We start from the raw sequence: 14,553 nt of genomic DNA, 5'->3' as shown, positions 1-14,553 counted from the left end.
CAGGTGGGGTTACAACTGACCTCCAAGCAATAGAGGTCAGTTCCCCTGGAGATAATGGCTTCTGAGGAAAGTGGACTCCCAGGCCTTGTATCCCACTGAAGTCCCTCCCTATTGTGCATTTGGATACACCGAGGACCAGGAGAGAAGATTCAGAAGATGAATGCCACGGCTACCTTGGGCCATTACTACAGACACCACGCAGGGTGTGATAAGTATCCGGCTTGTAGGTAATCTTGACATGCCAGGAGCGAGAAGCAGAAAATTGGAAGCAGTCTGACTGGAAGTGTGAGAAAGGCTCATCGAAGGAATGCCTCTCCATACCAATCGGAACGGGCTGGTTCACCCTTAAAAACACCAAGAACAAAGGGAAAACCACAACAGTCCTGTACAGCTGTGTTTTGCAGGGGGAATGTAGAACCCTGTTGTGGTTGTCCAGCCTAGCTCAATCTCATCAGTTCTTGGGAACTAAGTGTGGTTGGTTGGCCCTCATTAGTATTTGGCCAGGAAACCACCGAAATCCAGGGCTTGCTATGCAGAGCCAGGGAATGTCATATTGTTTGTCTCTTGCCTTGAAGACCTTGTGAGGTTCTCATAAGTCAGCAGGGACTTGAGGTTCCTTTCCCTCAGAAGAACCAGTCTTGAAAAGGAAGGCCTTTTTGGAATTCTGACAGACCGTGGTGGCCACAGCTACAAAATGGCAGCCACATAAGGAGGAGCTGGAAACAAAATGGCTGTCCTGCTGTACCTTCGGTCACACATCCTTCTGCTGTGGTGGCAGCTTCTGCTAAAGGCATTAAAAAAAAAATCTGCACTGATGATCAAATCTCAAGTTGCCAGTCAGAAGGTTTGTTGGCTAAAACCTCCATCTAGCCCTGCCCACTTTCTAAAAATACCAGTTGGGTGTCAAGAAGGGTATCAGCGGGCACCAGTTTGGTGTGGTGGTTAGGAGTGCGGACTTCTAATCTGGCATGCCGGGTTCGATTCTGCACTCCTCCACATGCAGCCAGCTGGGTGACCTTGGGCCAGTCAGTTCTCTCTCTCAGCCTCACCTGCCTCACAGGGTGTCCGTTTGTGGGCAGAGGAAAGGAAGGCTATGGTAGGCAGTTCTGAGACTCCTTCCAATATAAAAGAGTGGGGTACAAAAAGCCAGCTCTTTTTCTTGTATGTGTACAACATTGTCTTGGCTTGCACACACACAAACACCATTGTGCAGTTCTTGCTTTTCTTTGGAAGAATCACAGGTACATGAGAACATCTGTGGTTAGTTTGATGTTTGTGTTGGGATTTTGAATTTCTCAATGCGGAGGAAGTCTCTTCTTTTTTTTTAAGCTGTCCGGTTTGCTGGATTCCATTCCACTGAATGTGGTTTCCCCCCTTCTGTTCATATAGAGTCCAAAAGCCCTCCCATCACTGGGGTTCTCATAAGTCCTCCATGACAAGCCCTGTGCCACCATCGACCAAATCCAAGGTTCATGCGGTTAGTGCCAGAATCACGACCCCGCCCACCCATGCTGCCACTGACTCCATGATGCAATACAAAACAGAGCAGCTCAGTCATTTGTTATCTTCGTGGTCATGGAAAATTTGACCCTGCTTTGTCCTGGGTCAAATGATGCAAAATTGGATCGATTCAGGCCTGGCCTCCTGCCCGGACAAAGCTTGCAAAAACAAGAAGAATTTGCAATGTCCCAGAGGAGAGTTGGAAGGCCTTGAACTGGGAAATAAGATGACCCCAGTTCAAGGTACGGAGGCTCAAACACGCTAAAGACGCCTGCCTTGTCCTTCCTTGCACCCACCTCCTTCTCCCTTATTCCCGGGGACGGGAATTTCTTTTTAAATATGGTTAACAAATAGGTGGACAAGCACGCTGGAGATGCCAAAAATATTTTTTTTTCCAAAGTTGTAACAGTTTCAGTAGTTCTCAACCTTTCTAATGCCGCAACCCTTTAATACAGTTCCTCCTGTTGTGGTGACCCCCAACCATAAAATTATGCAAGGGTTCTTTCACAGAAATTAAACCAAAAATGACCAATGGCAGGAAGATCCATTGTTCAGGAGCAGTAACAGTGGCAGCGCCCCCCCCTGGCCAAGCTACTCACCCTGCTGCAACTCCTGTGAAAGGGTCATTCGACCCCCAAAGGGGTCCAGACACCCAGGTTGAGAACCACTGTTGTAACACAAAGCGTGTCTCTCCAAAGTTTCCTCCCCCCCCAAAAAAAAACAGGAACGAGATTAATTTTTATGTGTCTCAAAGGACTCATGATCCTTTGCATTCAAAAAGCACTATGCATCTATGATTCTATGCATAAGCGTTTCAATGGAGAAGTATGATTTTTTAAAATTGGCGGGCAGGGAGAAAAGGGATTGGTTGCCTGGATTGATTGACAGGCAGAAGCATGACATGTATAAGGGGCATTGCTCTCTTCCGCCATTTCCAGCAGCAGATATGGAGGGTGAGACGCGTGAAAAGAAGGCAGGCAAAGGCAAGATAGCAAAAAGGTGAGGAGGGACTGGGAGGTGCGATAAAATTTAACGCTTTGCCATTCAGCTGGCGGAACACTATTTTTGCTAATGTGTGGAAATTGCCCAGCATTTGTATGCTGATTTACTGCCATTCACAGATCTTAGTAGCTGCCTTAAGCCAATCTCAGCTAGTGCAGGGGGTTGGACTAGATGACCCTAGTGATCCCTTCCTATTCTATTCTATGATTCTAAGACCTGTTTTTTTTTGTGTGCCCTGCTTCTCACTGCCCAAAGGAGTCTCAGAACAGATTACAATCGCCTATCCTTCCTCTGCCCACAACAGACACCCTGTGAAGCAGGTGAGGATGAGAGAGCTCTGAGAAAACCGTGACTGGCCCAAGGTCACCCAGCAGGCCCCGTGTGCCTCACAGGGGCTTGCCATCACCTTCCCTTCTTCTCCCCACAACAGACACCCTGTGAGTAGTTGGAGCTGAGAGAGCGCTGAGAGAACTGCCACTGGCGCAAGGTCACCCAGCTGGCTGCATGTGGAAGAGTGGGGAATCGAACCCAGTTCCCCAGATGACAGGCTCTTAATCACTACACCATTTAGAGGCAAGAGTTCCCGCTTGGGGTCCACAGCAAGCGTTCTGTGTGCCGTCATCCCAACCCCAGAGGAGAAGCAGGGAGGGCGTTTGCCTTGTCCTACTGGCGCACGGCAAGCTGTGGTGCTTGACTGGAGACACATGTGTTTTCAATCCGGAGTGCCGCAACCCGAGAGGTTAACCAGAGCTCCTAACCCTCCCCTCCTCTTCCCAGGCAGACCTCCGTTTTCATGGCTCCTGGCTGCCAGCGACCTTTCGCACAGTAACCCCAGAGCATCAATGTGAGCGGGTGGGCGGAAGGGAGGATGCAAGGACTTGGGAAACCTCCCCCCCCCCCCCACCAAGACCGAGAACAAAGGCGAGCAGTCTGTGGCGCTTCATGCGCTGGAGCAGCCGAGGATGTCTTGGGCTTGCATCCTTTTTCAGCATGACTTTTGTGTGTGTGTGTGTGTGTGTGTGTGTGTTTGCAACAGGGAAAAACGGAACACGTTGCTAACATTGTCACAGGCTCACCCACAGGCCCGAATACCTGCTTCTCTGGGCTTGCAGATTTCTCCCTCTTACCCAAGAGCCTGTCCTGAAATACCATCACATGAAAGGAGGGGGGGAATATTTTATTTCTGCAGTGATATTAGTACTGTCATGGGGGTGCACTGGCTGCCAACTTTGGCTGAGGACATTCCTGGAAATTCGAGGACGGTGCCCGTGGAGGGGAAAATTGATATACCGTATGTATACCATGGAGTTTATTTATGTGCATTAAGGCAGATTACACAGAATGAGTCAACACCATCAACGGGATGGGAAATTCAGTAAGGAATCAATTAGGATTTGTGTATAGAACCAACCAGAAGTCTAAAACACAGAACTGAAGCAAAGCTTAAATGCCAGCATGACACATTTAATGAATGCAAATGACACAACAGGGTATTGGATGGGGAGATACCCTGCTGGGGAGCCATGTACACAAATGATATCTCTTAGGGTATTTGCAGACTGTAAGCTAAAGATGATGTGGTGAATGCAGTCTTGGGCTGGGTCGACAGAGACATCACACAGAAATTGCAAAATGGCCTAGTCCCGCTGTGTACCGCATCGGTCAGACTGCAACTGGAGTGCTGTGTGCAGTTCTGGAGGCCCCGCCTCCAAAAGGACGTGAGCAGATTGATGAGCCCCCTCCCCCACACTGCCACCAGCAAAATCAGAGCAGCAATTGATCAAGGGCAAGACAGCAAGACGTTTGGGTCGTCCTAAGTAGATAAGACAGGGGGTACAAGTGGCGGATGGGGGCCCTGTGAGACTCTCCCCTACTGATGGCAGACCCCAATACAAATAGGGGCTCCTCACCCACCACTTGTACCCCCTGTCTTATCCACACACACCCTGGAGCCTGAGCTCAGAGCACCTCCAGCTGAAAACTACCTCCATCTCTCCAGGAATTAAACCCCCTGCTATATTTTTGAAAATTTTCAAATTTCTTCTTATTTTGCAAACTTGGAGGGGAGGTAAGTTTGGAGGAAAACCTGTTTATTGTCAGGGTAGCCTCAATGTGCAGATTTAGATATCTGCAGGGAGTTGGGCACACATCACTGCTAGATACATGGATGGGTCAGTTGGAGTTGGATAGCAACACAACCGTAGGCCTGTGAGGGACTCTAAAACAGTCCCAGAGCCATGCAGACACTTTGCCCCTCTGCATGGGTGCACTGAACTCTTTGTTATCTCGCAGACTTTGCAAAGGAAAGGTTGTGTAACTCTGAGCACGAGCCAAGGTTTGATGATCCCCGGAGTGAGCAGAGGCCCTGCCAGGGCTGGCCCATGCACTGGGCATGTGAGAAAAGGGATCCAGACACCACCCAAGGGAGGACTGTAGCACTATTGCACCTGCTTTTCACTCAGATCTCACTGCCAGTGGGAGAGAGTGGGTGTTGTGTAGTGGTTAGAATGGGACCCCCAAGGTGGTGCCCATGGAGACTGCAGTGCCCTCTGATACCTTTGCTGATTCTCATCCAGGTGGACTAGTGGAGGGGGCACCCAATATTTCTGTAGCCGTCTTCTCAAACCAGGAATGATCAGGGGCCAAGCTCAACTTGTAAGTTCCCAGTCTGTTTTTCTTTAAACTTGTTCACTCAGATACATTAAGGATGTTGATATTTTTCCTTCTTGTGTGGGAGCTGCACCCCCCTTTCGTTACCTTACTGGGTTAGGAAAAAGTTACATGAATCTGGCAAGTGACACCTGTCAGAGGAAGGATCTCTACTTGCTCCCCTCTTCCAAGTGCTGCTTTGGCTGCCCAAGTTCTAAAATGACAGCCCCTCTCACAATACCATTCTAAACTGGATGTTATCTGGAGTTGGCTCAGTTTCAAGTAAAGCAATGCAGAGACAGAGGTTTCATTTAATTTCATTTCATTCCACTAATGAGCCGTCTCTTAAGTGATCTGGCCATTTCAAACAGTGCTGTGCTTTCCCGTGATCATTTTCCAGCGTGTGATCTTCCTCGGACTTCTTTTTGGGTTTTCTTCATCGAGCACTATAGCACTACACCAAATACAGCAATGGTGGCGCTGTAGCACTGAAGAGCTATATTTGTCTAGTGCTATAGCACTCGACTTAGAACACGTCAAAACAGTTCAGGGGAAATCATGTGGCAAAAAGGGCAGGGGGAAGTGCTGTTGGAAACGGGGAAGATTGCTTTAAATAGATCAGTTGTTACCCCAAGTGGAGTCTGGCAACCTGGGCGATTCACAAAGCGAATTTCACCCAACATGCTGAAACACCCTCATGTAATCTCGGTTTCGCATGGGGAGAGGGGGAAGAGGCCCAACCGCAGCAGGAAGAAGGGCTACTGTTTGCGAGGCCTCGGCCACGAAACACTCTGAGAAGGAATCCCGTGGGGAGAGCCGCTCCGTTTTTTCTGCTTGGAACCTTCGTCATACCCCAAAGAAAGGGGCCCTGAGTCATCATCAACCTCATGGAAGGGAGTAGCCAAAAACAGGAAGTCAAAAGTAGGTTACAGGAAGTAGATTACAGGAAAGTGCCCTTTTGGAGGAGGAGGAGGAGGAAGAAGAAGAAGAAGAAGAGTTTGTTCTTATATGCTGCTTTTCTCTCCCCAAAGGAGTCTCCAAGTGGCTTCCAATTGCCTTCCCTTTCCTCTCCCCACAACAGACACCCTGTGAGGTGGGTGAGGCTGAGGGAGCCTGATATTACTGAAGAAGAAGAGTTGGTTCTTATATGCTGCTTTTCTCTACCCGAAGGAGTCTCAAAGCGCCTTACAATCGCCTTCCCTTTCCTCTCCCCACAACAGACTTCTGAGTTCATCTAGTTCAACCCCCTGCAGAATGCGGGAAATTCACGACTCCCTTCATGAAGCATACCGGGCAACCAACCCCATTGAGCCCCCCCCCCCATCTATAATAGGGAGAGAATAATACACCACTACCTGTCAGGGATGTTGTGACCCACTTTAGCTATATATTTGCAGGCAAATCAGCTAGGAGCATATCGGGCTCAACACCCCTTGAAAGCTGCAGGAAACCCATGGCAGAAATCTTTGCTCTATTCATACCCGTCCCCCATCTCTGTACACTTCTCCCAACATTTTGAGGGGTGCGATGTTCTCACAGGTCTGATGGGTCTCTCATTCCAAGGTGGAGCAACCAGGAATCCATCCTCTCCCACGCTGTCTAGAGGACTGAATTCTCTCTTTACCTAACAAAAAAGAGCCTGGCTGGATGCCCACGCAAGAATTTCACACGGCATTCTGTCCCAAGTATGGAACAAGATCTTCTGAGCAAGTCCTAAACAATGATTGCAGAAAGGAGAGAACAAAGTGGCTTTTGACACACCAGAACGATTGGAAGAAAAACTGATTTGGAACACACACACACACACACACAAAATGTGACAATGCTCCAACAAGCCTGTTTATTTGGAGATAATTCCGTGGGCTCCAATAATTCAGAGGCGGGGAATCCGTGACTGCATAAACGTTTGCAGTGCTTTTGTTAGTTTCTCTGAATGCTACCGTTTCAGTGAAATAGTTAAGACTCAAGGCCAGTCACATCCTAGAGATCGATAAGGGCTTCAGGGCAGAAGCTCTGGGGAGTCAAAGCTCCCTTTGGTGAGATTTAAAATGGGATCCCAAAGTTCATGGACTGATCTTCATGACTCTTTTAGATTGGAAGCCGCTTGGAGACTCCTGGTAGAGAAAAGCGGCATCTAAGAACCAACTCTTCTTCTTCTTCTTCTTCTTCTTCTTCTTCTTCTTCTTCTTCTTCTTCTTCTTCTTCTTCTTCTTCTTCTTCTTCTTCTTCTTCTTCTTCTTCTTCTTCATGATGAACTTCAAGGGGGAAACAGTGAATTAGAGGGATGTAGTACTGATCCAACCGGGTTCTACTTATGTTCTTAAGAATTCTGGAAAAACAAAGGAGGACTCTGATTATATACTGCACATGCTCAGAGGTGTGCTGGTCTTTATCTTACTTATTTGAGCTACTTCGAGAACTTAAGCTTGACCCTCATTATGGGTCTCGGGTAGCCACAAGGCAGTACACCCAAGCTCAACTTAAAATTGCTCACATTTTTTCCTCAGTATCCCTGTTGAATGCATGAACACAGTGTTGCCTCCCAGAACCAGGTCTTAAAAGGGAGACTGGCTTGGAACATGGAGGTTCCATTGTGCCATTAATAGATTCCCTCCCTCCCTCCCTCCCTTTTCCAATTTACACTCTGCCCCTGCCAGCATGCTGGTTCGGGGTGGCTTTCAATATATTATTTATAAAATATACATAGTAAATAGAAAGTTTACATATAACATCATTAAAGCCATCTTAAAAGCAGTGATTACAGCTGTATAGCCATATCATGTCTTTTAGAGCAGGGGTAGTCAACCTGTGGTCCTCCAGGTGTTCATGGACTACAATTCCCATGAGCCCCTGCCTCAGATGCTGGCAGGGGCTCATGGGAATTGTAGTCCATAAACATCTGGAGGACCACAGGTTGACTACCCCTGTTATAAGGTACTTTTGAGCAGTGAATCCAGAGTGGATCAAAAAATGTGCACAATGGGGCCCATGTATAGATAAAGAAGTTGTTTCCACAATGTAGGGAGCACAGTTCCCTTTAGAGCAGGGGTAGTCAACCTGTGGTCCTCCAGATGTTCATGGACTACAGTTCCCATGAGCTCCCTGCCAGCGTTTGTAGTCCATGAACATCTGGAGGACCACAGGTTGATTATCCCTGCTTTAGAGCATTCAGTTTTCAGTGGAGGGGGGATATCCATATGGAGGGAGCCCAAACAATGTTTAATCAGTTGTCTCATTGTTCATTGGCAGCAATCAAAAGCTTGGCAGAAGAGCTCCGTTTTAGAGGCCCTCAGCTCTTCCGGGAGCTCTTTACACCAGGTCGGGGCCTGGATTGAAAAGGCATAGTCAGCCAAGCGATCCCTCAGATATGCCAGGCTCAGTCCACGTATGGCCGCCTTAAAGGTGCTCTTAGACACAATTTTTGTTGTGCTACTTCAGATCAATATGGCTATCCACTTGAATCTACTGATACCTTAAAGCACTGGTCTGTGGATCAGTCGGTACCAGGCCGCGGCTCCTCCTCGTCCTCCTGCCCGGCTGCTGCCTCGGGGGCTGCCTTGCCACTCTGCCCCTGGCTCACCTTTGGTGTTCTCCAGCAGCCGCCATGGCTGGGGCTCCCCCTTGGCGTGGCACTGTGCAGCTGCTGCTGGCAGCGCCCCCCAGCGGGCGGTGTGAAGTCAGGGGCGCCGGTGGGAAAGTAAGTGGAACAGGGTCTCAGGCAGCGACATCCCTTGGTAAAAGGCTACCCCCCCTCCCCTGGGCCTCAGCAAAACTGTCAAGTGTTGACCGGTCCCTGGTGATAAAAAGGTTGGGGACCACTGCCTTAAAGCATATTCAGAATTCAACTAGGAGCCAGTGCAGCTGCCTCAGGGCAGGTTGGATGTGGCCCCTCCATGGTACACCAACGAGGAGTTCCAGACCAGTTGCATTTTCCAGATCAGCATCAAAGGAAGGCCCAGGTATCCATTCAATTTGTGTTCCCGCCCTTCCTTTCGGGAACTTTGAGCAGTGAGCATTCGTCCCTCCTGTATCTGGCATAGGTCTCAAGACCTATGTATCTGGCATAGGTCTCTGGCATAGATCTCTGGGGCCCTGGCTCCTGTTCTTCCCTCTGAGCTATTTTGACTTTATATGGCCCTGGGATTTCTGGCCATCTTGATAGGAGGTGTACGTCTGAGCGCGTGGGAGGCTTCCTCTCCTTCCCACCAACTCTCTTTGTGGCCTGCGATCCACCCAGGGTGACGCTTTCCCTTCCTCCTCTGTGACGTGAGCCCCTGCCGGTGTTATTGGGCTGGAGGGATTCATCCAAGTTCATCTGGCGCTGAACTTTTACCCACTGATTTCCCTTCCTCCCAGGGCCAAACATGGGAAGGAAGGAAATAACGGCATTGCAAACATGGCTGTGCAAAAGCATCCCATTCTTCCAGGGCTGGGTGCTGGACAGAGTGCGTGTGAAACCCATGGTTTCATTATGTGTCGAGGGCGCGTATTCTGTGCCAAGGTTATCTCGCCCCTTCCCTTTCCCATGGCTGACATTATGTCCTCCGGTCTCATTTTACAGTTGACTGATGGCTGGATTGAGCAATTTGCTAGGCCGCTTGTGACACAAAGGTCTCAAAGGAAAAGAACAATTAATTATACCAAAGAACAAAGGGGAGAAACAAATTTGTATCGGAGCTGCCAGGAGACTCCACGAAGCGTGACTCAGCCCAGAAAGTCCCAGGTTTAGAAAGACTTATGCTCAGTCCCCCATATCGAGAACCTAAAAAGGTCACCCAAGGGAAATGAACGGGAGCTTATACAGGGTGGAAGACCATTTCAAAAAATATAGTAGTGCCAGTATTTATTAAGTTAAAATCCCAGGGCTTTCAGCATAGCCTCAATAAAACCGATACATACATACATACATACATACATACAGGTAAAGGTATCCCCTGTGCAAGCACCGGGTCATGTCTGACCCTTGGGGTGACACCCTCTAGCGTTTTCATAGCAGACTCAATACAGGGTGGTTTGCCAGTGCCTTCCCCAGTCATGACCGTTTACCCCCCAGCAAGCTGGGTACTCATTTCACCAACCTCGGAAGGATGGAAGGCTGAGTCAGCCTTGAGACGGCTGCTGGGATTGAACTCCCAGCCTCATGGGCAGAGCTTTACCACTCTGCCTTACCACTCTGCGCCACAAGAGGCTCAACATACATACATACATACATACATACATACATACATACATACATACATACATACATACAAATGCCTCCCCTGACTAGATGCATTTTGGTGTTACTGCCTTTCTCAATGTTCAGGCATCAAATAAAACATGGCCAAACACAGGGCAGAGAGGTCAAAGCCTTCGTAAGAACATCAGAAGAGCCCACTTGGATCAGACCAGTGGTCCATCTCCTTCAGGCCTTCCCCTGATAAGAAGAGTTGGTTTTTATCCCCTGCTTTTCACTACCTGAGGGAATCTCAAAGGGGCTGACAACCACCTTCCCTTCCTCTCCCCACAACAGACACCCCGTGAGGTATGTGGGGCTGAAAGAGCTCTGACAGAATTGTTGTGAGAACAGCTGTAACAGGGCTGTGACTAGCTCAAGGTCACCCAGCTGGCTACATGAGAAAGAGCAGAGAATCAAACCCAGCTCTCCAGTTTAGAGTCCACTGCTCTGAACCGCTACACCAAGCTGGATCCTATAGTCTAGGGGTAGTCAACCTGTGGTCCTCCAGAAATCTATGGACTACAATTCCCATGAGCCCCTGCCAGCAAATGCTTACATGGGCTCATGGGAATTGTAGTCCATAGACTTCTGGAGGACCACAGGTTGACTACCCCTGCTATAGTCCATCTAGCTCAGCATCCTACTTTACATGGGTGGCCAGCCAGTTCCCCTGGAAGGGTAGAGGGACCAAGGCCTTCCCCTGCGGCTGACTGCCTCTGAACTTGGAGGTTCCCTTTAGTCACCAGGGCTAATAGACCTGCCCTCCAAGAATCCTTTTTCAATGTTTTGACTGTGAAGGAACTCCTGGGATATTTTTCAGGCTCCGAGGAAGCCCGGAAGTGGAGACAATACCCTTCAGAGGAGTGGGCACAGAAGTAAGATGCAGGAGCCAGCCAGCCGATCAGTCAATCAAATATATACTGTTTCCATTGCAAACAGGGAAACCAGGCCTGCAGAGCAACAGGAGGAATGGGTTGCAGGGTTGTCTCGTGATGTCAGTAGCCATCCTAACATCTAGGAACGGCCGCGTACCCTGGGGAGCTCTCACCGAATTCCAAGGTTCTGTTTCCCTGGTTGAGAATCCCTTAAAGCCTGTGGCCATCTCTACATCCTCTGGCAGCGAATTCCACATTTTAACCACACTCTGTGTTAAGAAGTATGTCCTTTTGCCCCTCCTGAACCTACTGGCCACCCGCTTCATTGGATGCCCTCGAGGCCTGGTATTTCGGGAGAGGGAGAAAAATTCTTTCCAACCCAAGCCTATCTTTATAGAAATCCATCATTTCCCCCCACCTTAGCGGTCTCATGTCTAAAACTGAAAAGGCCAATACAGAAGGTGTGCCAACCCTCTAATCATCTTGGTCACTCTCCTCTGTACTCTTCTCAGCTCTGCGATGTCCTTTTGGAGATTCAGCGACCAGAACGGCACATGGCATTCCAAATGAGGCCACCCTGCAGAGCTATAATCCTCCTCCACAACACCCAGGGCATGGCCTCTTTTCTCACTTCCTTCTCACCCTCCCTGCCTTGGGCACATGCCTCTGGAGCAGGAACCTGGCCTCTTCCTCATCCCTTTTGCCTCTCTCATCTCCTGTGTACATCTGCACTGGCAGAGACCTGCATGGCTACCTGTTTGACTTCAATGGCCGGTGTGGTGAACTGACGGACTAGGATCTGGAAGACCCAGATTCAAATCCTCACTCTGCCATGGAAGTTTGCTGAACAGCATTGGGCCAGACACATGCCCCCAGCCTAATTTACTTCACAGGGATGAAATGTAGAAGAAGAAGAGTTGGTTCTTATATGCCGCTTTTCTCTATCCGAAGGAGTCTCAAAGCGGCTTCACGACAGACACCCTGTGAAGGTGGTGAGGCTGAGAAGAAGAAGAAGAAGAGAGTTGGTTCTTATAAGCCGCTTTTCTCTCCCCGAAGGAGGCTTCCAATCACCTTCCCTTCCTCTCCCCACAACAGACACCCTGTGAGGGAGGGGAGCCTGAGAGAGCCCTGATATTACTGAAGAAGAAGAGTTGGTTCTTATATGCCGTTTTTCTCTCCCCGAAGGAGGCTCAAAGCAGCTTACAGTCGCCTTCCTTTTCCTCTCCCCACAACAGACACCCTGTGGGGTGGGTGAGGCTGAGAGAGCTCTGATATTCCTGCTCGGTCAGAACAGCTTTATCATTGCTGTGACTAGCCCAAGGTCACCCAGCTGGCTGCATGTGGGGGAGTGCAGAATTGAACCTGGCTCGACAGATTAGAAGTCTGCATTCCTAAGCACTATACCAAACTGTAGGAGAGGAGAATGATGCAAGCAGCTCTGAGTCCCTACTGGGGAAATATGAGGGGTATAAAACAAATCAGTATGTGAAGAGAGGACACACTGTGTAACTGTAGCTTACAGAACTCTCTGCCAGAAAATGTAGCCAGCATTAAAAGGTAGATGACAGAACCTCATGGAGTATCTCCACTGGGGAGGAAAGTAGGGTATAAATGAAATAAATTTATAACGAATGTCTCAATCCGTTTATCTAGTTATTGAATTATGTCTCTCTTCCTTTGTTTGGGAAGCTCCAGGAAGCACACACTTCTGAAGCGGAATCCGTGCGAGGTGGGTCAGGTGAAGGAGAGGGACGGGTCCATAGGTCACCCAGCAAGCGTCATGACAGAGCAGGAGTGGGATGGGAATGTCAGAAGAGCCCTGCTGGATTAGATCAGTGCTCCATCTGGTTCTGCTTCACATAATGGTCAACCAGGTGACCTGGAGAGTGAGCAACAGAAGAAGAGGAGGAGGAGGAGGTGGAGGGGAGCTTTTTGGGGTACCCTGCTTCTTACTACCTGAAGGGGTCTCAAACTGACCTACAAGCTTAGTCCATGCATATCTGGAGAGCTACAGTATGGCCAATCATGGCCTAGAGCGGCTTCCTCAATCAGGGTTTTGGGGATTTCTTGACAGCCCTGGAAGGGTTTCCTGAATGGGTGGAAGTTAATTCATTAAAACATTTTTTTAATGTTAAACAATTATGGGGTGCTATGACCTTATATACAAGAGCCTCTTGTGGCGCAGAGTGGTAAGGCAGCCGACATGCTGTCTGAAGCTGTCTGCCCATGAGGCTGGGAGTTCAATCCCAGCAGCCGGCTCAAGGTTGACTCAGCCTTCCATCCTTCCGAGGTCGGTAAAATGAGTACCCAGCTTGCTGGGGGGTAAACGGTCATGACTGGGGAAGGCACTGGCAAACCACCCCGTATTGAGTCTGCCATGAAAACGCTGGAGGGCGTCACCCCAAGGGTCAGACATGACTCGGTGCTTGCACAGGGGATGCCTTTACCTTTACCTTTCTGACTATATATATGGTCATGTTGACCCCCCCCCCAATGGCCAAAGATGGGCCTGTAGGGGATGGGAAAGGGAGGGGCCTCCGGAGGGCTCTACACAGCTCTGCTTCCCCACCAAATTCTGCAGGTTGGCACCACTACTGAGGTTTCTAGAAGCCCAAAGAAAGTTTCAGGGTCAAAAAGTTGAGGAAGGCTGGTCTATATCATGCAGAAAAGCATCTTGGATGCTTTAGGATGCTTTGGGCAGATCCTGTGTTGAGCCGGGGGTTGGACTAGATGGCCTCTATGGGACCTTCCAACTCTATGATTCTCTGAGGGGTAATAGTAAGCTTGTAAGGGCAGGTATGGAGTCAGTGCAAAAAAAAGGACCAGAACCTTCGCTTCCAGGTTATTTCCCACCTCAAAGACATTTTTTTTTGGGGGGGGTGGCTATTAAATCACATTATGACTGAGGGCGTTGGGTTTTCATTCCGAGGAAAAGCCGTTCAGACCCTCGGGGATCTCCCATGAAAACCCGACCCAGGAGAGTCAAAATCACCGCAGAGTAACCTCAGCAGCTCTAATCCGCGGGCGACGGATCCCCCGAGGCCATCCAGAATCCTCCTCTCGACGGGTCCGCGCGAGAGAGACGCGTGTCCTGCTGGGCCGGAGCGCAAGGGCGAGGGGCGGCCGTCGGGCGGCCGGGAGCCCCCGAAGTTCCCGGCGATGCCAAGTTCGCCCCCACCTCCCGGCCGCAGGCAGGCCCCACCCTCGGCTCCTCCTCTGCCCTCGCAGAGAAAGAAAGGGAGGAAGAAAGGCAGGCAGGCGGGCGGTCGGGAGGGAGGGAGGAGGGCAAGGCCCCGAAGGAGGCGGCGA

At 49.6% G+C, this 14,553-nt stretch overlaps 1 long non-coding RNA gene across 1 annotated transcript; it reads right to left on the bottom strand.

The window, feature by feature from the left end:
* Window positions 1-6,968: 6,968 nt before the first annotated feature.
* Window positions 6,969-14,495, bottom strand: LOC143834865 (uncharacterized). Its single transcript, XR_013229917.1, has 2 exons — window positions 14,248-14,495; window positions 6,969-7,480 (listed from the first exon to the last, which is right to left on the bottom strand). It is a non-coding gene; the product is annotated as an uncharacterized LOC143834865 (long non-coding RNA).
* Between the last annotated feature and the right edge of the window lie 58 nt (window positions 14,496-14,553).

Source organism: Paroedura picta, chromosome 4 (genome assembly GCF_049243985.1).
Source record: "Paroedura picta isolate Pp20150507F chromosome 4, Ppicta_v3.0, whole genome shotgun sequence".
Taxonomy (NCBI): Eukaryota; Metazoa; Chordata; class Lepidosauria; order Squamata; family Gekkonidae; genus Paroedura; species Paroedura picta.
The sequence above is the reverse complement of the archived record's forward strand: the minus strand, read 5'-3'. Positions and strand labels throughout refer to the sequence as shown.